This window comes from Pinus tabuliformis, chromosome 6 (assembly GCF_031772625.1).
Source record: "Pinus tabuliformis cultivar Carrire ecotype Pingquan chromosome 6, CPIR1, whole genome shotgun sequence".
In the NCBI taxonomy this organism is placed as follows: domain Eukaryota; kingdom Viridiplantae; phylum Streptophyta; class Pinopsida; order Pinales; family Pinaceae; genus Pinus; species Pinus tabuliformis.
Window position 1 is genome coordinate 952,209,783 of NC_142292.1, and position 26,170 is coordinate 952,235,952.

Consider the following 26,170-nt stretch of genomic DNA (forward strand, 5'->3'; position numbering starts at 1 on the left):
TTAGGAAAAAAAACCACATTTAATGGTGGCTCACATTCCAAATTCCTGCCATTTTAGTTACAAGTAAGAGGGGGGAGGTGCACAATAAAATTTAGGCTTAGAAATTAAGCGATATCCCCATTAATTAATGAAAATGAATGAAAAAGCAAGGGAGAAGTTGTATAATAGTGAAGGGTTTTAATTGTGATGATAGGTGGAAAAAAAATTAAGAGATTCTTTTGTTTTCGTTGGTGGATGGATTAATTATTGTGTAAAACTGAAGCTTGACCCAAAAGATTATCAAAAGTTCTCAAAGACATCTCCAATATAGATGCACAATCTCTCCATTTCAATGCCAGGCTCTATTCACCGCTATAGAAACTTTACCATCCATGGAAAGTTGTAAATTGTCTATTTCCTCTTACATACTTCCTATAATGGAATTGAATGTCAATCTGGTTTCTTTGTTCATATACGTGCCATTTAATTTAGTTTGACTTTTGTCCTCTGAATCATCCTTAAACTAATTCACTCAAATCTAAATTATCGACCATTTAGCATCATTTTGTATGAGGTTTGGGCTTCAAATTTTTATATGGTGATATTTTCTCCAAAGATCATGACCCTAACATCCTCGACCTCTCCCAAATCATTTTTCAGGATGAGTAGAAACCACAAAACTTGAACCTGAAGTAGTTCCAATGCCTGTGCCAAAAGATGAAGATGAAAACATTGATGAGTAACTTGCAACTACTATGGCTGAAGGAAAAATAAAAGAATATGTATTTTCCCCAAACATTGATGGCGTTGTCTACAAAGTCCGAAACATAGAGGGTGTTTGCATGGCTCCATAAGACCCAAAAATAGAACTAGGCACTGAGGTTGCTGGTGTGGAAAAGAGAAAAGATGAAGAACTTGAAGATGATGCTAGAGAAAAAAACATGGAAAACCCTAACCCAGACGAAGCAATAGTAAAATCCCAAAGAGTTGACTATGTAGAATGGGACATGCATGACAAAGAAGAGGTAGGTGTTGCTTAAATGGAAAACAAGCCAGCAACCTGAGTATAATTTTGTGAAAATGTAGATGCATGCAATGCCAGATGAACTCTTTTGGATGCAACTTCTCTCTTTGCTAATTCTCACCTATCATCTTCAAGAAAAGGGTCGTTCTCATCCCCCCTTTGGTGTTGATCAACAAGATCTGTAGCATGCATTGATCCTATTCTTTAATGAAATGTCACAACCTGAGAAACAACATCTATGAATAAAGCATGGACATTAGATATTACTGAGGGTAAATATTGCAATAATCTCAAATATGAACTAGAACTCCCATTTTCATCACTCTCGAAGAGAAGCAACCACTCCAATTCCTCAATCCATTGTCGTCTTTCCCAAGTTGTCTATCAAATCTTGCCACTGTCCGTTGTAAAAATGGAGAGGGCTTGATTGGTAGAGCGCTACAGAAATCCATCATAGATTTGGAGGAGATAGGCAACTGAGCGGTTGCTGAATTTGGAGAATTATCAACCCTTGAGGATGGTGGCACTAGATGATACTACTGGACGAATGAATCTAGATCACAGTATCATAAAAGAAAGAACTACAAAGTCAACATTCCTCAACATACTCTTTTGTAATATTCATAAGTTCCTAAAGTAGCACCTTCTCTCTGTCTATAGAAGTGTTGTTTACTCCAATTGTTAGACAACTAACCCTTGGAATTTATTTTGTGTTATGGTGAGTGGTTATTAGAGTCCAAGAAGACCCAAAAACTGAATCAACTGTTTCTTTATGTATTTATATGTACAAATTGTACATTATTCACTGAGATCAATTAATATACAGTTGCATTTGGTTTCCAATATTGTGTGTCATATAGTGGTATCAGAGTGGAGGTTCATTTGCATATTGATTGAGTTGAGCCACTAGTTTTATGGGATTCTTGAGCACCTCCTTTCTTGGTGGACTACCATTGTGGCCTCACTGTGTGGAGCTTCTACCATGCGTTAGTGTCCTCCATTTTAATTTGTATGAATGTGGCGTCAAAAGTTTTCAGCGCTGTTCATTTTGAAATCGAGGTCTCAAATTCATTGTCGAACTCTGGAGGGGTTTTACGCTCTTGTTGACTGAGATAAACCATTGTTTCATTTTATAATTTCTAGTTCTTCTCTTAGGGATGTGAACATATTCCATCGGTGCTTTTTTAGTATACGTATTGGAGGAAGTTCTAGTTGATGTGACTGAGAAGGATGGTTATGCATAGTGTACAATGGAGATTATGGGTTCAGGTATGCATGATGAAGAGATAGAAAAACTAATAAATGTTATTCGAACTAATGCATTTACCAAAGAGTAGATAGAATTTTCTATGAAATCTATGTGATATTGTGTTCGAGATAAGTTGATGCCGTGTATTATGTAACAATGTGTTTTTATGATAAGATTTGAAAATGAGCCCTTTTTCAACGTAGAAAAAGTGTTGTAATGAGAAGAAATGGCATGATCAATGTCGATATCTACTTGATATCTTGCACCTTTTTTTGTACTTTACATCATTTCTAAGGGCTTTGATACATGGAATGAAAGGCCAACTTACGCTATTATTTTGTGAATATTATATGGGCGACAATGACATGAAAAATCCCCAAATCAATTTGTGTGTCTAATGGTATTGGATTAAAGCTTCTCTCTAGGTTCGATTATGAGGTTTCTTCAATGGGACAAATACAAACCAAGGTTTGTATATGACAACGAAATGTATCACAAAATTGACATTGCCAATCTCCCCTATGTTTTTTTGTGTACAAGAAACTCTGATTGTCTGGTAATGTTGCTTCCATTGTTTCATGGAACCCCAAAACCAAAGGATCTCAATTATATGTGTAGTGAAGCTGTATCTAGATGGCACAATGTTTGGAAATTTTTTTTATTTGAGAATGTGAGGTCCCAACTTTGAGAATGGGATTCAATACCAAGATTGGAATAACCTTGTACAATTTTGTCTTCAAAGGATTTAAACAAATGATCAAATTAAATTGAGAATCAAGAATGTTCACTTTTGAAAAATGTGGAAGTGGTAGGGCTTGTCTATCAAAGTCAAGTCAGAGGGTTTTGGTAAAATATTTAGATCCTATGAGGAGCCGATATCTCTAAAGGATGAGCATGGATCTTATGACCATGAAAATTTGGATTGGAAAAGGTTGCATTGGTCATCAACCTCAACAATATTTTCTAGCGCTGACAAAGAATTTGACCAATTAATTGCGGTTCATAAAGGTGAAAAAATAATATGAGGATAGCAGCAGTGTTTTCAATTATTTATTGACATAAAATTGCTAAGAAAATATCCCAATTATCACTGACGAATTGAGAGGCAAAACTACAAATTTCAAAGAATGATTCACTTTTATCGGTGTGTATACTTTATTTGTTTATGTATAAAGAATCATGATTTTGGATTTGAGAATGTAAAATATATAAATATTGTGACTCTCAAGGTAGCAACATTCTGAGTCATCACCATTTGTTTACATGTGGAATCAAGTATGAGGAAATATCATTTGTTGTTGGAGTTTTTTCTATATTGACTGTTACATAATAAGTTTTGTACCTTTCGAAGAAGGGTGTTAAGAGTTTACATTTAAAATATCTTCAAGTTTATAGATATTTTATTGATTAGGCCGACTCTTCATCCCTTCTTACCTTCTTATTGAAAATTATTCATACTTCTCTAACTTGCATTGTAAAATGGGTGCATTTTTGGTTGAACACAGCACCTAGTTAAATCATTGTAAATTTTCTTATATTGGGTGCATTCTCGATGACAAAATGGCCAAAGTCAATGATTTGCTACAGTTATTAAGATATATAATTTTGTCTACTATCCATAAAGATTTCCAAATCAACAAGGACACATTATCTGACATCCAAACATGATTGAAAATTTCTCAAAGAAAAATAGAATTCTTGGAGCTAAAGTCGTAGTTACAGCAAGACAAACTTCAGAAGAAAAATTGTGATTCTGAACTGGTTTTTGTTCAGAATAAGACTTTGTTTGAGCCCAATTCCAATCTACAATTAGGCATGGATTAGACTATTTCAAGAGAAAATTTGGATGCAACTAAAAGTCTTCATGGTAAATTTTTTATTCCTAATACCTTTATAAGATCGTGGGAATAAATTACAAATAACAAACACATAACTGGTTTGGGATATAATAAAGATGTCCTAGATGCATCTTTTCATATTCCTAATTTTTCTAAACCTATACAATTTTGTACTGTTTTATTTCTAGATGGTGTTGTTCTAGAACAAATTGATCTATTTCAATAGTGTAATAGAGTTGCACATATGAACAATCGATGTTTTGATATTCACCCATGTGAGAATTGTGGAAAGTACAATCAACATTCAAACAGATGTTCCAGAAGGAAGACTACTACAAGAGAGAAATTAAATTTTGAATGGATTTCTTCTTGGGATTGGTCCAAAAAAACCAAGAATTTTTACAGGTCATACCACAGGATATGTTCGAGAGTGTTGATGGGCCTTGTAGTGATGAAGACTACTTCTTCTTCTCACCCTGTATCCGAAAATGGGGGAATTGTTGGTGGTTTGCTACAAATTCGATATGTCAAGTGAGCTTGAGTCAAATATCTACCTGTGAGCCTAAGCCACAACTTGTACCAGTTAGAGACAGAGTTGTAGCTAGAGATACTTCAGTTTTTGCTAAATGAGTTTTTTGTGAATGAGCACTTCCAGATTCAGAATTGTTCGAGGAACTGCATTGATGGTTCCAAAGTTGGGAAATTTTATTGGCCTGAGAACTGCTAGGAAGGTTTCAGATGTGGGTATCGTTTGTGGTTTTCTCTTAAAAACCACCATCTCTAGCTTGTGGTCATCCTTGAAAACTTTTTTGAGAGACATTAAGCTCTTGGCTAATATGCATTTTTGCATTTTGAGCTCTCATTCTTGGACTTTGATACATCCCTTCAGATTAAGGGTAGAATGTTAGACAACTAATCCTTGGGATTTAGTTTATGTTATGGTGAGTGGTTATTAGTGTCCAAGAAGACCTAGAAACTTAATCAACAATTTCTTTATGTATTGATATGTACACATTGTACATCATTCATTGAGATCAATTAATATACAAATGTATTTTGTTTCTAACATTGTGTGTCTTAAGGATGATTATCTCTACATTTTACATAGTAAGAAGGTTTTAAATAAGTAATGGTAAGTTAGTAATTATTAAATTTGGGGGTGGAAGGTGAAATGGATCTAAAATCTCACTCTGTCATGAAGGTTAGTGAGAAATTAGGGCTTGGTTAGGGTAGCACAGGAGGTATGAAGAGGAGTTTGCTGGTGATGGAGGAGGAAACGAAAGGAAAAGCACAAGCTATTTCAGATATGGTTTGAAGGTAGACAAGGTTAGCACTCTTGAGAGCCCTTATCCGTTGATGTTTTTTTTTAGGCTGACCTTGTTTAGGACTTGCAGCTGAGATGGAAGAGGAGTTAGTGGATTACTCGACTGGCTCCATAGATTCTATGATGATATGGACTGAGTATCCACCTTAGCATGCCAATATGAATCCACCGGTTATTGCACGAGAACCGATCGCTTAGGTAGATGCCCATATCTCTGCCCCGGACGATGGGGAGGCTTCTTTTTCTGCCCTAGGGTTTGAACCCTCTGTCTTGGTTCTCGATACCGCCATATCACTTGAACCATTCAAGCCATCCTTGTTGTAATATCATCCGCAACCTATTTTTACAATTCCTTCACCCTCTAAGATTCAATTATGGGAGTAGGAGAAGCTCACCACCTTGGCAACAAGAATCAGGGAATCCTCTGCAACAGCGGGTGGGGTTTTTAGGATTGAGGTGGAAGCTTATCACACATATCATATGGGGAAAAGGAGACCAGTTGAGGCAAAATTTACTTCTCAAGAAATCTGGCCTCCCCAATCGGTGAAGACATCAGGATGCTTCAAAGGAGTGCCTCATATTATACTGAAATCAGAACAAGATGATGCTAGGGTTTCAGAAGCTGAGGAAAACCTGCTCCATGAGGTAGGGAAATCAGTGGAGGGTTCACAAAAAAAACCTGGCAAAAAATCCAATTGCACAAAAGTTAGGGAGCGAGGGTGTCTATTGGTATTTGGGGAAGGAATTAAAATGGCATAGGATTTGGATACTGCAAGCACTATTTTGGTTGGCAGGGTGTAGGGGTGAAGCTACACCACATCGCGGCTGAAACGATGGGTTGTGGAGATATGGGGACAAATCCTCGAACAAATACCTTCTTTTATAACCATGACAAGGGGATGGTTTGCTATAAATTTTTCCCATCCTGAACATTCCAATTAGGTTATGTCAAAACTCTGGCACATAGAGATGGCACCAATATTTCTAAAGTGGTGGACACCACTTTTCGATCTAGATAAGGAGAATATGGGTGTTGGGCCTATATGGGTGTGGATTCCAGGTCTACTGCTTCATTTATGGTCTAAGGACGTATTTCGTTGCATTGGATATGATTTGGCATTTATCTAGACCGTGAAAAATCATTTATAAAGATGGGGAATATGGTTATTGCTAGAATTCTTGTACATTTGGACATCAGGGATGGACTAGTGGAAAGCTTGAGACTACAATATTGTGGTCTCACCAGGCTACAAATCTTGGACTATGAAGGGGTCCCATTTAGATGTAGAAGGTGCCATGAGGTTGGCCATCTCTTTAAGGATTGTCCCCTGATTTCTAATGAAAGAAAAGATGTGAGCCTGGTGGAGGAGTTAGCAGGGGCACACACACAGATAGGAGGATTGAAGGAACCCACCCATAATGCAAAAAAAATATCTTAGACGCATCAAAAGGACACCACTAAAAGTCCTAAACAACCTACAGCTTGATAACCTTCAACAAGGGTTACTCACTCACACTCTTCTGAAGATAGTACACTTCCATCTTGGATATATCTGGTCAATTACTTTCTGATCATGCTGCATCTCTTTCTTTGTCTAAGATTTCTCTTTCTTTTTGTAATTTGAATTCCATCTCCTGTCCCCTAGTATTGGCCCCTCGTTACTCGCCCACGTCCCCATGAACTCTTGAAGGGCCTTCTGTCTTGGTTCTAGTTGATGGTGAGGCATCATTAGATAACAACACTTGCCATAGGTACAACTTACAATCCCTAGCACATGCCAATCCCTCCCAGTCAGCCTTTTGTGGCATCCGTGGTGCCTCCCCACCGAAGGGACCCAATCCATTGAGAGGCAGACACTCCAACATATCTAAGGCCATTCATAAAGATCAGATTCAGGTGACATCTGGTAAACAAATTTCTATTTGTTAGGTTCTTAGAGCAAAATACAACCCATAATTGATGCCCAGATTAAGTGGTTATCCTTCAAATGCAAGAGTTTAGCCAACCCCAACAAAAAACTGGCCCTTAGGAGTTTGTTTGAACTTGAGAAGTTGGATGTAATTTTCCTACAGGAAACCCTGGGTGATGGTGATATCATTATTAACATATTAAAAACTTCTTCTCGGATGGACCTTTCACACTCTGGATGCGCAAAGCAGGTTTGGTGGTTGTTCCATGGGCATCAACAACAAAACTATGAAGATAGATAATGTCTGGGGATGGGAAGGGGTATTGGCAATAGATGTGCTCTCAAAGACTTAGGAAGTACCTTGAGATTGGTTAATATAGATGGACCTTGTCACAATAAAGAAGAATTCTAGGGGGATTTAATGTGGGTGCCTTTCATGGTGAGAGATAATATCATTATAGGTGGAGACTTTAAAATTCTCATTAGGACATGCAGATTCATGGGGAAACCATGCTCAGATTGACTCCCTCTCTAATTTTTTTGAGAAGCTCTTGGATCATTACAATTTTCTCAACATTGATGTGGCTCAGATCTAGCCCACCTGGCGAAATCGTAGGATAGGTGATGCTATGCTTGCTAGAAGGTTGGATCAATTCCTCATAAAGGCGCCATTAGTGGACAAGTTTGATAGGATCATGAAATGGGTTGGCTCTGCAGGCATTTCAGACCACTCTCCAATTTTCCTAGAAATTGTGGGAACCTCCCCCAAGCCAAAGTCTCCATTCAAATTCAATTCTTCCTGGTTAAGAGAAGAGGAATTCCACCAAATAGTAAAAGACACATGGATTAATTGCAGCCATGAAATTGATAGGTCTCCTACGAAAGTCATAGTTAGTAATCTAACTAGACTCAAGCATAGAACGATTGAATGGGCCAAGGAGAAGAAGAAAAGGGATGAAGAAAAAATTCAGGAAATTGAAGCTGAACTTGCCAGATTGGAGGGCTCTGGAAACAATGGATTCATAACCATGGAAAAAAAACTTCATCTAACACGACTAGAAGGAGAAAAACTCATAATCTTACGACATAAGGAAGAATCCTGGAGACTTAAGAGTAGATCCATATGGCTCCAAGTGGGTGACAATAACACAAAATTCTTTCAGTAATGTGCCAGAGGTAGGAAGACCACAAATACCATTTGGTCGCTAAAAGATGAGGAGGGTAGAGAGGCATAATCCTTTAACCAGTTGGATGATATGGGTATCAGACACTTTGGTCGTCTCTTTAGAGCCCCGTGTGAAGCAACAATGGCAGAGATATTCAGGGTGATCGAACAATTTCCTCGGTTTGTGGACGAAGATGAGATCGAAAATCTGAATAAACCTGTCACATTGGGAGAGATAGAAGCAGTATTGAAATGGTTCAAGAAGGACAAGAGTCCAGGTCCAGATGGATGGCCTGTTGAATTTTACCTGACCTTTTTTTGAATTAATTGGACAAGATCTCCTATTGGCTATTGAAGAATGCAGAGTGAATGGCAGAATGTACGAAGCTTTCAATGCAACATTCATTGCTCTAATCCCCAAATCTGATAAGCCCCTCTCATTTGATGATTTCAGGCCCATCTCCCTGTGCAATTGTATCTACAAGATTATCTCCAAAATCATTGCCAACTCCATTAAACCCATTTTATCCCAACACATCTCAAAGGAGCAATTTGCATTCCTGAATCATCGACAGATTCATGAAGCCATTGGTATAACCCATAAAGGACTACTACTCTTCCTCCTAATTATGGAAGGTTTAAGTAGAATAATATCGGAAGCCAGATCTTTTGGGGACCTCCTTAGGGTTAAATTGACCAATGTTACTACTTTCACTCATCATTTATTCGTTGATGATGTGCTCATATTTCTTGATGGTTCCATAAGGGACTCCTCAAGGTTTTTGCAGATCTTATCCAATTTTTGTAAATCTACATGCATGGAGTCCAAACATATCAAATCCACTATTTCGATAGTGAACTTCTCTCAAAATGAACGAATATATGCACAATAATGATTTCCTTACAGACATATGACCCTTGAAGATGGTCTTAAATACTTGGGTTATAGACTCAAAGCCAATAATTACCATATAGCTCATTGGATATGGTTGGTGGAAAAGATAGAAGCCATGATTAATATTTGGCACCAGCGTTGGCTATCAAGGGTGAGAATACTGGTGCTCATTAAATCAGTATTAGAAGCCATATTGGTTTATTGGATGGCTTTAGCTTGGATTCCAAAAGGTATCATCAACAAAATACAATAGATTTGTTGCAGATTCTTATGGAGAGGAAGCAACGAGGGCAAGACTTTCGCATGGGTAAGATGGGATCGGATTTCTAGACCCAAGAAATGGGGGGGATGGGGAATGAAAGATCTAAGCTATTTTTCTAAGGCACTTGCATCCAAAATGGGATGGTAGATACTTACTTCTACTAGCTTAAAAATATATATTCCCCCTCTCGACACTGGATTGGCTCCGCAGTCCCATAAGGAACTTATCAAACATTTCTACTATTTGGAGGGCAGTCACTCATTCCATATCAGTCATTAAACAAGGACTGGCATGGCGTATTGGGTCGGGTGAAAATGTCCGAATTGACAGAGATGCATGGTCAAGTTGTGGAAATGTTCACCCTCTTCCACTCGGTCTTATGTAATTCCTGGATACTACTGGTATTAGATACCTATCCTAGGTCACAGATCTGGATAATTCGTCCATGCTTAGTAAACCTTGGAAATCAACACAAGAGCTCATGATCCCTAATCATTGGAGTAAATACTGGACTAGATATATCAATGCACTTGCTGAGTCCCTGTTAGGATCACCGAGCGGAAAGATGAACTGATATGGGCCATTTCTGCGCATGGTAGATACACTCCTAAGGATGTTTATCTCTTCATATACTCAAACCATGAATGAGAGTTAAAATACTGGTGCTGGAATATTCTTTGGTGGCTTAAGTCTCCTCCAAAAGTGAAACTATTCATGTGGTGCCTACTAAACAATAAGGCCCCCACTGATGAAAACTTACAGCGCAGATCCTATCACGGTCCCTCTCGATGATGTTTATGTAAGAATAATGCTGAAACCATTGATCATCTATTTTTATTATGTCCCATTGCACAACATGTATGGAACCAATTATATCAAATACTTGCAATTAATTCTAGATGGCAGGGTACGAATATTCATACTATTTAGAACTCTTGTTTGCATATTGTCCACACACATAAACTTCATAACATTCCATTATTGGTTTGTTGGGGAATTTGGATAGGCATAAATAAGAAAATATTTCATGATACATCCACTGGTTGGAACTTCACCTTCTTGCGCATTGAGGCACTGTATAACTTGATCCTTGAAGAAGATTGTTGGCTTATTGGGGCCTGACCCAGGTTCAGAAGTGTTTTAGCCAAACAAATCTTGAAACTACCGGCTCTTTTGGTAATAGTCTGTAGGGCACGGACTGAGGTCTCACTCGAGGTAGTATGGGAGGGTGTTGGAACCAGGGTTTTGCACCCTAGGGATGTCTTGATGAAGTCTGGAAAGTTCGCGAACCAATCCTATGCGTAACGCTACTTCCGCGCAGCTTCCTATTCGGTGCAACTACCTTCACACGGTTTGGATGATGAGTGCGACTGTTCTTTACCCTTTATAGTGCTTATTAGTATTATAGATCTTGAATTAAATTAAGTGGGCCCAATGCTTTCCTTTATCATTCAACATAAATAGACATGCGCATAATCATAAACTGTAAACAGATAAACAAAGCAACAGATATGTGATATTCCAAAACCAACTTATCTTTATTAATGCTTTTTCTAGTTACAATCCACTTCCTACCCTGCACACACAGCTGTAGTGGCCTACTCACATAGCTACGGACTCTACGAGGCCTTTGTGCACACAGCTGCAAAGCCTCTTCTACTACTACAACCCACGACTCAGACTTACAGCCTCAGAGTAACTATCGCACTCAACAACCCATACACTTCAGATCTGAACAAAAGCTTACTAAAAACTAACTTCCACACTTAGATCCTTGCTCTATTTATACATTCCCATGGTCTGCAGACCATGGGTAGGTCGACTCACTTTATATTATCTTATATTATTTCTGGGAGGACAACCCTTTGATTTGACTCATTACAACTCATGCTCTGTGCACTTCACAAAGCCTTTACAATACCATTACCCAAAATTGTGGGCTTTAAGCCCCAAAACTGTTATGCGGGGGATCCACTGCCCAACAAGCCCCCAACACAAACATCGTGACTTGTCCCGATTCACTTGGCTCGTGTAGTGATCTTCGCGCAAAGTTCATCTAGAAATCTCTGTGCTTCTCAGACATCTGCCACACATTCCTCCGTTTTTTGCTGTATCAATTGTGCGCGACTCTCTAATGCATCGTCGTCAGAGGCACCCTCTTGCCTTTTCGCATATGTGTCCTACATCTGGGCAAGCTTCCCCTCGATCATAGTGGTGATCATGAACGCTTCTTCGAGCCAAGGCTGGATGCATGCTTTAAGGTAAACTCTATTCATGATTCTGCGTAGCTTTGTGAATGCTCCGTCACAGGGTATTTGTGGTGTGTGTCACTTTTCCTGCTGCCACATCAGGTTCTAATTTGTGATCCTTAGCTTGTGATGTGCTTGCCCAGCACTCATCTGCACCCATCGACATAGGTGGGCACACAAACTGCTTCGCCCTGGCTGCCTGGCTTGCATTCAATGCTAGGGACCTCCAAACCATAAGTGCGTCCATCTTCTGCATTCACGCCAACTCCCAATATTCTTCTGGTGTGCTTGCCACCATCATGTGGGTGTCGCGCACAACGCCCATTCCATTGCACTGTACCGCTGCTGTTTTGGTACTGTCCTTTCGAATTTGTCTAATAATTCATTGACGCCTGTCTCCCCATCATATGTTGGCAGTTCCCTTGCTTTGGTTCTTACGCACCACAGTGATCTAATCATCATGTTGCAATTTAGCGTTGTTACTTCGTGCAACTAGTTCTGCCAGCATTCTATTTCTTCGTCCAAATCCGAAGTACATGAACTGTCGCACTCCCATGAGATTCTTCCATCTTCAGTCGGGTTCACCTGATCCTAGTCTTACGCCATTATTTGATAGATGCAATCCATCTCATCATCGTTGTCATCCTCGTGCATAGGTTCAGTATAGCGTGCTCCTTCGGCTGGATTGAGCGGAACTACTACGCGTAGGGAATTTTTCTCGAAAATCATTTTCTCTTTCTTCAGGTTGATGACTCCATTCATATCTGTGGCCCAGTCTATCCCTAACAACGCGGGGTAAGGGTTACTATCATCCACAATCTCTATTACCTCAAAGTCCGTCTGCGTGCTTGCACCTTCGATATCCATTGTTAACACTTGCAATCTTCCCATGGGCATGATCTTTGGTTTGTTCACCATCCGTAATTGGATAGGATACCACTGTAACATGGGCCTGCCCATGCGTTCCCATGTCTACTTTGGTAACACATTTGCATCTGAGCCCAGGTCTAGGATGACCTGATCCATCTCATATTCGCCAATTTGCACTGTCAACTGCATTTCCCTCCTAGTGCACAATGCATGCTTTCCTAGCTTCCGGACTACGCGTGGTTCCCCTAACCCTGCACACCTAGTTATCAACTCCTGTAATCCTTTAACCACCTTGTTGTTGCATATCAGCTTCATGCACATCTCTAAAAAGGTAGTAAGCATAGAAGGATCCATTCCCGGCTCTGGTTGATCCTTACTACCTAAAGTAGAGGCCTCCATGAAGCTCTTCTTAGCTTCCATAAACATTTCCCTTGCGCGCTCCAAGTCAAACTCAGGTTCCTTTATAGGAGCCTTGCGAACCCATGTATCATCCTCGGGTTGCTTTCCCTTATCTTCCCCTGTGGTCATGCCACTTCTGAGCACCATGTTCACGTTGGGGTCTTCTTCGCGTGGTTCAGACCTCATCATTTGGATATTTTGAGTCAGATTAGGTTGTAGTACCCCTTTCTTGCACATCTGTGCGATCAACGTCGGACAATCTACCGCTTCATGATCAAATTGATAATAGTATCGACAACATGTTCTGGTCAGGTTCATACAGTCATGCGCGTAGTGCCTAGGTCCTCTGCAATTATAGTAGATTAACTGTCCGCGCACTCGTTGGGGTCCCATTCCTCCTCCTCATCATCATCCTTGGAATCCACCGCGCGCTATTGCTGCAGCTAGATCCTAACCTCACGCCTCGATTTGCATCCTGTAGCCAGATATTCAATCCATCAACAACTCATAACTCTGACAGTTTCGCTCATTGTGGCCCACTGATCTACAGAAATTACAAAATAGCTGTTGCGGAGTCTGTGTATACTTCTGCAATAGGTGACAGTGGTCCGTAGTGTGCCTTCCCCCCACCTGACAAATCGCGCACCAGAGCATGGGTGCTACACTTGGCCCTACCTGAGCCTTTGGTCTTAATGGAATTGGTCCCCCTCCTGCCAAAGAGTTCCCGAATACTGGACAGTGATCCTTATCATGGCCCTAGCCATTACATTTTATGCACCACACTTCGTCGTGCACTTCTGGTCGAGGTGCCCTATCCTGTTTCAAACTTTGCATCTCCAAGCATAGGTTTTGTAGCTATGCATGGATTTGTTGGACTCCCAACCTCGGATCTTGTATTGTTGTTTCGTGCAACCTCATCGCCATTTCCAAGGCTTATGCTTGGGTTGAGAGCTTCTGCTATGACAGCGCCATCCTTAGGTGTGGTGTCAAAGATGCCACAAACCATGCACCGTGCTACACATCTATCAGTGTCATATTAGCCTTGTGAATCGTACTTTTTAGCCTCTGATCCAGATCCCAAGGGGTTTCACCTGGAAGCATTGTGATCTCCTTAAATCCAATGATCGAATGTGTTTCGGATTTCGGCTGGCTAAATTCATTGTTCAACACGATTTGGATCTCCACTATTCCTGCATTTGGGTGATCATTCGAGTGCTTGATATACCAAGTCAGCACGCAATCCTATAGCGCGCTTACCAATGTGGCCTTCTTAATGTTGTCATTCATAACCCCATGTGCTTCCCACACTACTCTTACTACAAACCAAAACTGATCTGGATCTTTGTTCCCTACTCCTCTGAATACAGGCAGCTTGATCACGCTCGCCATGCTGAACGGTGGGTTTGGTGGAGGTGGTGTGGGCAAAGATGGAGGTGAAGGAGGTGACGTGACTGGTGGCATAAGTGGGGATGGTAACTGTGGAATGCATTGCCTTATCAAACTGATCGCACTCCTCAGAGAAACCCAAGCACGCTCTTCCTCACTCGCTCGTGAAGGTGAAATTAAAGGACTGTTTCCTAACCCTTCGATACCTTTGTAGACCTTTCCACTCCGCGTCATTCCACTCATTAATGTATTCGCATCACCTGTTTTTCACATAACAACATCTTAATCCAGGTATTCAAAGATTTGATGTACTTACCTCATGGTCCCTTGAGAAAACATCTTTCTGCTTCGCTGTAGCTTACAGTTGTGTCTATCACAAATTCAGTGATAAACCCTCCTATTATCTGATCGAGCCAATGGTCTACGACCCATGCGATCTTATCTTTTGATGCCTCTAGCTTGCACACTAACTCCGGAGTCCACACTATTGGTTTATCGAGCTTATACCTTCCCTGGCTATCGACTAACCTCACGATCCAATCATACAGCTCTAAAGAGAAGGACGTAAAGAAGATCTCATGGATTTCCATATATACGCACCGATCCAGCCACCTCTTCTCAGATATCTATGGGGTTTTTTTTTTCTTGAATCACGAACTTGTGAAGCTTCTGATCCAACCAATCTTCAATTTCCTTCTTCCTAGGGTTCCAGTGTTCTGACATCAGACATCCCTTAGGCAGATCATGGTGCCAGCAACGGAACCATTTGTTGGCTTATTGGGGCTTGACCCAGGTTCAGAAGTGTTTTAGCCAAACAAATCCCGAAACTACCAACCCTTTTGGCAATAGTCCATAGGGTGTTGACTGAGGTCTCGCCCGAGGTAGTATGGGAGGGTGCTGGAACCAGGTTTCCGCACCCTAGGGATGTCTTGATGAAGTCTGGAAAGTTCGTGAACCAATCCTACACGCAGGGCTACTTCCGTGTAGTTGCTTGTTCAGTGCAACTACCTTTGCAGGGCTTGGATGATGAGCACGATGGTTCTTTACTGTTTACAATGCTTATTAGTATTATAGATCTTGAATTAATTTAAGTGGGCCCAATGCTTTCCTTTATCATTCAACATAAATAGACATGCGTGCAATCATAAACTGTAAATAGATGCATAAACAGAAACAGAGTAACAGATATGTGATATTCTAAAACCATCTTATCTTTATTAATGCTTTTTCCAGTTACAATCCACTTCCTACCCTGCACACATAGCTGCAGGGTCCGCGCACACAACTACGAACTCTACCAGGCCTCTACACACACAGCTGCAGAGCCTCTTCTACTACTACGACCCACGACTCAGACTTACAGCTTCAGAGTAACTATCGCATTCAACAACCCATACACTTCAGATTCAAACAAAAGCTTACTAAAACCTGAATTCTACACTTATAGCCTTGCTCTATTTATACATTCCCATGGTCCGCGGACCATGGGTAGGCCGACTCACTTTCTATTATCTTATATTATTTCTGGGTGGGCAACCCTTTGACTTGACTCATTACAACTCACGCTCTATGCACTTAGCGGAGCCTTTACAATACCATTACCCAAATTTGTGGGCTTTAAGCCCCAAAACCATTACGTGGGGGATCCACTGCCCAATAAAGACCGTCCACATCACACCCGACAAATAGTTCCTTAAGTCATTGACAAATCAATCCCTTGGGACTTTTTCGATGCATCTACAAAAGCTATTGGATACAGTGGTGGCACATTTTTGTACTTATCATAGGACCATTTTTTTAAACTAAATATGGGCTTCGTCAGGGGCACCAATAATTATGTTGAACTCAACAGTCTTAGACTTCTCCTTATTTTTTCTCTTGAAAATTATTACAGTCGATTACAGATCTTTGGGGACTCCAAACTTGTCATGCAATAACCAAATGGGTAATTATGATTTAGGAACAACAGGGACATAATGCATATTAGTATTATCACAGGGCTTTTATAGAGCAGCCCTAGATAGTAGAAGAGACAACATGATCCACAACATCCATTGAAAAACACTATTGCTTTATATTTTTGCCTAACAAATCTATATATTGTTTATATTATGTCCAATATTTTTGTTTTATTCTATGAACATTCATGCTATGTTATGAAATTACACTGGCTAGTGGATAGGACCACCTCTTTTTAGGCATATGATTCATATGCAGTAGATACAACATGCCATTTTCAATATACTATATAATGGAAATTACGATTTTTTCCTTGGGAAAACATTGTGTGCCTTACACCAATTTCCTACAATATACAAACAAAATCAAGATCAAAACCTTCATTTAGGGCTGAAGTAACATAAATTTGAACACATTGATCAAGCCTCTCACTTTCATCCTTGTACTCCATAATTCTCTCCTCGATTTGCAAGAGGCGTTTTTGTGAATCTGGGTGGATGTTAACCCACTTCATTTGGTAATAACCGGATATTTCTCTGTCGAGAAGAGGTGAATATGCTGTTGCTAATGCTACTAATTTTGTAATGCCGAGCCCACCATCATCATGTTCATCATGTTCGAGGTGGCTATTTTTGGAAATCGATAATAATATTTAGCAAGGCATCTTCATACCCATATGTGTAGTCACACCAGCAAGTTAAGGTTTCACCGTTGACATATACTTGGAGGTCCCACCATGGTCAAGCTCGACCTCTATAAATTCATAAACACTTTCAACTGAAGGAGGGAAATGAGAGGCATCAAAATTTTTTAGGTATATTTTATTTTTGGCTTTCAATCTTTTCTCTTCACTATCTTTCCAATTACCTGAATTACTAAATATCATTCCCAAACTAGATATTCAGTTGAATCTTCAATATATTAAACAAAATGCAGGAAATGGGGCTTGACTATGGTTAACCCCTGTTAAATGTTTGTTTATGATTCTGTAACTCATTTTTACCACACTACCCATGCCCACCTTAAGTAAAAACCAAAATAAAAATACAAAAGACAAAATATAAACATACACTAAACTTAGCCCTAAGGATTACTTTAGTTGGTCAAGTCCTTATCGGTAACACACCTATACCATTGAGAGGTTACGATCTCAATTCTCTTGACACTCTCGGGGTCAGGATTTGTGGTTGAGCTGACAGGAAGTGATTCTCTTTTGCGGATCTACCTGGTACAAATATTCCTTGGATGTAGTAGTCACTAATATTTGAGGATGGTGAACTAGATAAACATACCCTAAAATTCAAGTCCATCATCAATTGTCTTGGGATCCATTTTACTTAATTCTTGAAATTAGGATTTTGATATTGCTTTTCCTTTTCAAATTTCCTCCATGTTTGAAATATATAGGTTTTTCCCGCTGAACTATTTTTTTAATTTTCTACTTTTGGTAATATTTTATGTAGGTTACCATTAAATCATGCTTATATGAAAGTATTTCTACCTTTATACACATGCTTCAAGTGACTACTAATGTTCTGTACTTAGTAACTAGTCTCTGATAAAAACTTTATCGTTTTCAATATATTTTTGAAGGTAACTTGATTGGAATTTCCTAGAGGCAGTAACATGGCTAGTTTTTTTTGGTAGAATATCCCTCGACTCAGGGTCTCAAAAGTTCATTGGGACAAAACATTTTGGATTTGAAACTTTTTAATTGTAATGTAACACCGTCCTCCCACATCCACCCAAGTAACCATGCTAACCAGGGTAAACATGAGACAAGAGTCTACTATGATCAGACTCGACCTCCTATGTGACCTCAAGGAAGTGGAATCGATGAAACATTACACACAATCATCCAACATCGTCAACATAACCCTTAGGAGACAAGTCATCCACTCAGCAGCCTATCCCCGGGTCCCACTATTGTTCTGGACCTCTTAGGGCATATTTTCTCTCATTCTTTAGGAAAGGCAGTGACCAGAGACCTAAATTTGTTCTCATAGGTGTGCATGCCAGCGACTTTGGACCAACCTTACCAGTTCTGTGCCAGCAGCCCTAGGATTTAAGCCAAGTTTTTAGGCCCATACCCAAGGCCACTGTCGAGAATGGAATGATAGCTTAGTATTAGGAGATGTACAGGGAAATGATGATGCAAAAGTAATAAGTTGATCAAGACCTTAACCATACCCCTACTAGCCATGAAAGGCATTTCATCAAACATATCACAAACATGTAACCTATAGGTGTAAACAACAAAATTAAGTGTAGGGATCTCATACTTATCTGAGAATCTTTATGAACCTTTGTTCCCTCATGCCATTTGCTGCATTATCATCTATTAGGTCATATACACATTATCCATTCATGTACAAGTAAAAACATGTTGAGAGCCATACATAGCTGCTATCACAAAATGTACATATAACCAACAAAATAGGACCTTAAATACCATAAACATATAAACCATCAAAATCCATATATACATTAGTACATTTTCACTTGAAAATCAAGGGAATGAATTTCTCATTAATGAATGCAAAAAACCAACTGGAGATGGGGCTACCACATTCCACCTGACCATAGAATGGTTGAACCAAATCTCTCTTTAGCCATTTACCCCCATGCCATATTCTAGGCATGAATGTGGGACTCAACTAGGAATACTGAGGCTAAACCACCTCACCCTCATTAATAGAAACCAGGATTTACTGTAATCCATCCCAGATCACTAGGAAAACACAATTAATGCATTATAATAGGCTTTACCATGATCTCCACCTGATCACTAGGCTAAACAAGCATGGATGCCACCAGATTTCTCCACCTACATAGTGAGGAATTTTCTTGTCTCCTAGTCTCTCAAGCTTTATCACAATCCAAACCCAAATCACTAGGTCCTAAACCGAGATCCACTCTCTAGGCTTTACCAAATATCCCAAACCCGAGATTACTAGGCCCAATAGAGAGCAAACCACCTTTAGGATTTACCGTATATCCCGCCATTCACTGACAAGGATTCCTTGGCCATACGCAGCAACACAAAATCTGTATTTACCGCAACCCACAGTATCGTTCAGGGGTTACTAGGCCATGTGTTATATCATTTCAAAGATCCACCTCACTCAACTTCGAATCCATTTGGCAATCCAACTCAACCAAACATGAAAACCCCATCACACCATGGTTATCTGGAAATAGAAATTCTAGGTTGAAAACACTGTCACACTTGGAAAAACCCATACCATGAAAGAAAAGAACCACATGCAATACCATGAATTCCATATCTAGAAACGAAAATACACATGCAAGTTGATACTTGCAATGAAGCATGTTGTAGCTGGATAATCCCGCCTTTCCCTGCTTGATCCTTGCTTCCTCTTTCCTTCTTGGCATTTCTTGCTCCAATTCCCAAGTTCTCTAAGAAAAATTCTATGTATCCAAGAGTATGAGAGATAGAGAATAATGGGAGTGCTCCAAAACTAAATTGACCAAAGGATACCAACTGATCCTCAGAAGAATTTTTATGAATGAGGCCACTATTTTCTTCATTTTCCATTATTTTCCTTCATTTTCCTCCTCACATGCAACCTGTGACTTTTCACCACATTTTTCTCCTAATTTCCATTATTTTCATAAATAATTGTACCAAAAATTCCATTTTTTCTTTCCAAAGCCTTAGCCATTGCCTTTGCTAATTTCCTTAGCCATAAACAACCAAATGAACACCCCCTAGGATGCCTTGCCCTACATTCAGCTTGGAGTAAGTATGCCATTCATCCATGGTTATTTCTTTTAACTTTTATTACATGAAAATTTCACCAGGGATGTTACAGAACCCTTCCTCTTGAGGGACACCATCCTCAGTGTTTAATCACTCATATACCTCAACAACCTACTAAAATAATACATACTTCTTATGGATATTTATAACACGGATCGATGCAGTATTTACAATGAAAGATCTACTCAAGAGAAGAACATCATGACAACATGACAACATACTGCATAGTAGAGATTTATAACATAACTCATTATGATATTTACAATGATCATCCTGCTGAGTGCCAACCCATATGTCATCATAACATCATGATAACATAACCACATGATACCATAATGACATGACACCCATACTGCATAGTGGAGCTTTATAAAATAGCTTATTATAGAGTTTACGTCCATACACATTAGTACATATAGCAACATCACCATAATATAGATACCAAAACATATGCAAAATCATGTACCAAAACATATATCAAACATATACTAGTCATCATATCTAAGCACATATCAAAACATCATATAGCATATATCAAACCATCATAAAACATATATTGAACCATCATAAAGCATATATCAACCACCATAATGAAAATACCAAACCATCATAAAGTAAATACCAAACCATTATAAATCATATACCAAACCACCATAAAGCATATAACACACCACCATATCAAGTTTCTTTGCCTCAATCAAAAAACAAGGAAGGATATATGGCCCGCATCTGATCCACCATCTCCCATGTAGCTTCATCGGGCCCAAAGTGCTTCCATTTCACTATAACTTGTTCGATTTCTCAATTTCGGAGCATGAGCACCTTTTTTTGTAATATACACTGAGGATCTGGATGGAATTCTCCATCTAGTTCCATTTGCAATACAGACTAGTCAATCACATGATCAACATCCTTAACATACTTCTTAAGCAAAGATGCATGGAAAACATCATTTAATTTCACTGTCGAAGGCAGTGAAAGTCGATAGGCTACTGGCCTAATCCTCTCAACAATGTTGAAGGGTCCACAAAACCATGGTGCCATATTGGCACACAATCTAATCTGCAAGGATCTCTTCTTCGATTTGATGCACAAGTACACCTATTCTTGAACCTGGAACTCATTGAACAACCTGTTCCTACTGCATAACTCTTCTTCCTATCCTATGTTACCTTTAGATTCTTCTTGATCACTTGCATTTCCTATTCCATGTTTGTCAACATATCTGTCCAATCAACACCCTGGTAATCGGATCACTCCAACTGATGGGAGTGTTACAACTCTGCCGATAAAATGCCTCAAAAGGACTCATCCTCAGTGACTTGATAAATGTTGTTTTATGTGAACTCTACCATAGGGAGATACTCTTCCCACTTATGTTGCTGATGCATCACATACATCCTCAACATGTCCTCTAATATCATGTTGACCCTCTTTGTCTGTCCATTTTTCTGTGGAGGATAAGTTATGCTGAAGGCCAAATCTATGCCCAAAACTACAAATAAATCCTTCAAAAACTTGGAAGTGAACTTCGCATCCCCATTTGACACAATATTCTTTAGAACCCCATGTAGTCTAACTACATCTCGATGAATAATTGTGCTACATCACTAGCTGAGAATGTAGACTTCACTAGAATGAAGTGTGAAACCTTTGTTAACATGTATACAATGAGCATGATGGAATCATGCTGCTTCACTATCCCTAGAAACACTATAATGAAATCCATGAAAATAGCTTCCCATTTTCATTCCGGAATCGGGATCCATTGTAGCAGTCCACCTGGGTGCTTACACTCTACTTTCACTCGCTGATAATCAAAACACCTCGCCACAAATTCTACTACACCCCTCTTCATATTCAGCCAATATTAATATCTCTTCATTGTAGTCAATGTCTTTTGATAAACTCCCGAATATGGTTTCACATGAAACTCCCTCAATATCACCTTCTTTAGCTCACTACTATCTGGTACATATATCCTGTATCGGTCATGACCAATCCATCTGCTGTAAGACAATAGTCCATGCCAGGTGCACCTACACTTGTACCTGTACCTGTACTGCCACCTGTACTTATACCAATACATTTACATTTACCTATACAATACATGTACCTATACATGTACCACTACATGTACTTGTACATGTACCTATACCTAAACTATCATCCTACCACAACTTGTGCACAATCTCCATTTACCTGACATCTTGTTGTCCTACCTGCAAGATCCTATATTATAATTCCATCCCATAGGAGATCAAAACTTCCAAGTGATGTACCTGTATTCGTCTACTGAGAGCATCTGCCACCCTGTTCTCTTTAGCTATAATGTACCTGATCTAAAAATCAAACTCGTTGATTGTGGTCAACTATATAGCCTGCCTGGAATTCATATTCAGCTGGTCAAACAAATACCTCAACCCAATGTGATCACTCATAAGCACAAACTGTTTGCCAAGAAGATAGTGCCTCCACATATTCAGTGCATGTATAATTGCTACTAACTCAAGATCATGTGTCGGGTAATTATACTTGTGCTCATTTAGTTTCTGTAATGCATAACATACCACCTACCCATCCTACATAAGGACTCCACCAAGCCCTCTCTTGCAAGCATTTGTGCATACCACAAACTCTTTGTCCAAATCTGCAATCTTTATCCCTAGTGCATGTGTCAACAACTACTTAAGTTGCTCAAAGATAGCTCGCACTCCTCTGTCCATTCAAACTTCTTACTTTTCCTTTGCAATTATGTAATAGCATAAGAAATCTACGAGAAGTTCCTAATGAACCTACTATAGTATCCTACCAAACCCATTAAACATATCACCTCATCCACACTCTTAGGAGCTACCCACTCCACGATGGCCCTTATCTTCTATAGATCTACTGCAATTCCCTCCTTGGAGACAACATGTCCCAAGTAATGTACCTTACTCTGAAAGAAACTAAACTTGTTGAGCTTAGCATACAACTAATGCTATCTCAACAACCTCAACACTGATACTAAATGCTCGGCATGCTCCTCATTTTTAGAATATACCAGTATATCATCAATGAACACAATAAAAAAATTATCCAAATATGGACACAATGCACTATTAATTAAACACATCAATGTAGCTGGAGAATTAGTTAAGCCAAATGGAACAACAACAAACTCATAATTCATATACTTGGTCCTGAATGCAGTCTTGTAAATGTCCTCCTCTTTGATGCATACCTAATGGTATCCAAATCTCAAGTCGATCTTCGAGAACACTGCTTCTCCCTTTAGCTGATCAAACAAGTCATCAATCCTCGGCAAAGGGTACCTGTTCTTGATAGTCACTTTGTTCAACTGCTTGTAATTAATGCATAATATGAGAGTTCCATCTTTCTTCTTCACAAACAATACTGGTGCACCCCAAGGTGATACACTTGGCCTAATGTATCCCTTGTCCAACATTTCCTTCAACTGCAATTTTAACTCAACCAACACAGGTGTGCTCATCCTGTAAGGTGATTTCGATGTTGGAGCTACCCCCGGCACTAGCTTAATAGAAAATTATACCTCCCTATGAGGTGGAAGCTCTGTAATGTCCTTAGGGAATACATCCTGAAACTGTTGCAACACTGGATATATGTTCAACACATCTGCATCCTCATCCTCCTAACCCTTATCGCTAGAAATGTGTACTAAAAATATCTTGTACCCTTTTTTGCAGCTACACTTTGCTTGCATAGTTGTCACCATCCTAAATGATGTGGTTTTCTTCTTACCCTGCAAGACTCTTGGTTCCCCATTTCCATCAACGCACTCGATAACTTTGTCATAGAAATCTACCTTGGTTCTATGTAGATACAACTAATCCATGCCCAACAACATACTGTATGACCCCAACGGTAATACATTAAAATGTGCTCCTGTAGGCATACCATTCAAATCAAATGCGTAAGCTCTTACCCAGTGATGAACTCGCTTCTTTGTACTTGTAGCCAACTGTGCTAACCAAGACTCTGCATGAAATTCCTTATTAAAACCACACTCATCCACCACGTCAAGACTAACATAGCTATAATTAGATCTAGGGTCAACTAAAATAGAAATAACTTGATCACAAAGCTTACCGTCCATCTCAATGATAGATGCCTGGTGTTCTACCTTCTTATTGTCCACTGCTGCATAGGTAGGTGGAATACTATGACCAACTTCGCCAATAATCTGCTCCTCCTGTGCACTTACATATGAGGCCTACTGGTGGGCTCCAGTATTGTAGCAATAATGCTACAACTCCTGGGACTCCCTTCTTTAATTTTATCAACCCGGTAGTTCGTAACAAACTTGGAAGCGACGGTGCTGTATGCACAAGTACTAGCTCTTGCCGCAACTGTCACTTGGTCAGCTGGCACAAGTCCGCTAGGGGCTTAAGCCAACTTCTATGAGCTCTTAGAAGAAGCTTTTTAACTGATGGATGAAAGCTAACTCAAAGGAAGCTAATATACTTGCAGAAAGAAACTGAAAGCCAAAAAGAACCACAAACCCTAGCAAACCCTAATTCTACCAGCTAGTCCTACTGATGCAAAGAGGAGAATGAAAACTACAGAGAGAGATGCCATTACTTTCTATGAAGGTAAGATACATGTGTCTAGACTACCTCTACCTGAAGAAAACATCTTTTTGTATTTTTGAATAAGTTATTAGAATTATCATGCATGTGCTTTTAACTGGCTTTTTACTGTGCAGAGGTGGATCAAGGAGGAGAAATGCTTGGAAGAGGTCGGGAAGGTTCAGAGAGGGTCTAAGGAGTCCCTAACACCCTTCCAGAGAGTTTCACAAAGTTTGGCTACCAAGAAACCTCATTTGTGAGCTTCTACAGGAAGTCTACAGGGGTTCTACAGGATGTTTCAGGGATTTCTACAGGATGTTCAGAATTTCTACAGGATGTTCTAAGGTTGGGTTTTGGATGATGGGTGTGTTGTGGGGAAAAATGCCTATTTAGGACGATCCTATCCACCTAAGGTGTGACAGGGCCTTAGCAACAAACGAATACAGCTATCATGATTTCTTCCTTTATGAAATATGAAAGAGAGGAGATCGGCAGACTTACCGTTATCTTCCGGTTGTCCCTCGAACTAGATCCTCTTCTCTTTGTGTGTCCACACCTACTTGCCTCCTCGCTTGATCAAGAGAACAGCTACTTGAATCCCACGAGATCACAAGAGAACAGCTACCTGTGACAAGAGAACAACTACTTGCAACAAGAGAAGAACAAAATACAAAGGCAAATATACATATTCATAAATGATTCAGGATTAGAAGTAAATCAAATATACCAATGAAATCATACAAAGTACACCAGCATATAGGAAAGAATCAAGATAGCTTTATTGAAAGTAACAGGGTTCAGGAAGAGATACAACCCATAGGGCTCCAACCCAGCATCTCCTTCCCAGCAGAATGGAATTCCCTCTTCAGCTCCTTTCAAAGCATAACACACCCAATATTTCTAGCCACAAACCAACAGCAATTCTTTGCAAATACTAAATTCCAGCCTCCCTAGACCTCATGAGAGAGATCTATATATAGGAGTTTTGGAGAAAGTATGAGTCAGCTTGAGGCTGGTATGAAGCTGACTAGTGTCCTCTCCCACTTCAGTTCTTGAGTCCACTTGGAGATTCTTGCTTCCACTTGGAGATTTGGAACATCTTACTCATCGCCAGTCGAATTCCCTGATCCAAGTATCATTTTGGAAGCTTCCTGGGCATTGACACCTTGAGGAATGACTCTGCCACATGTCCAAACTCGCCCAGCGCAGGTAGCCTTCTTTGCAGTTGACATTCAATGCAGGTAGACAGTGGAGCAGTTGACATTCAGCGCAGATGCTCAGTGGA

At 39.7% G+C, this 26,170-nt stretch overlaps 1 pseudogene; it reads right to left on the bottom strand.

Moving 5' to 3' along the window:
* Nucleotides 1–628: 628 nt before the first annotated feature.
* The window catches only part of LOC149262110 (nuclear pore complex protein NUP58-like), a 28,851-nt pseudogene continuing 3,309 nt past the window's right edge, over nt 629–26,170 (bottom strand).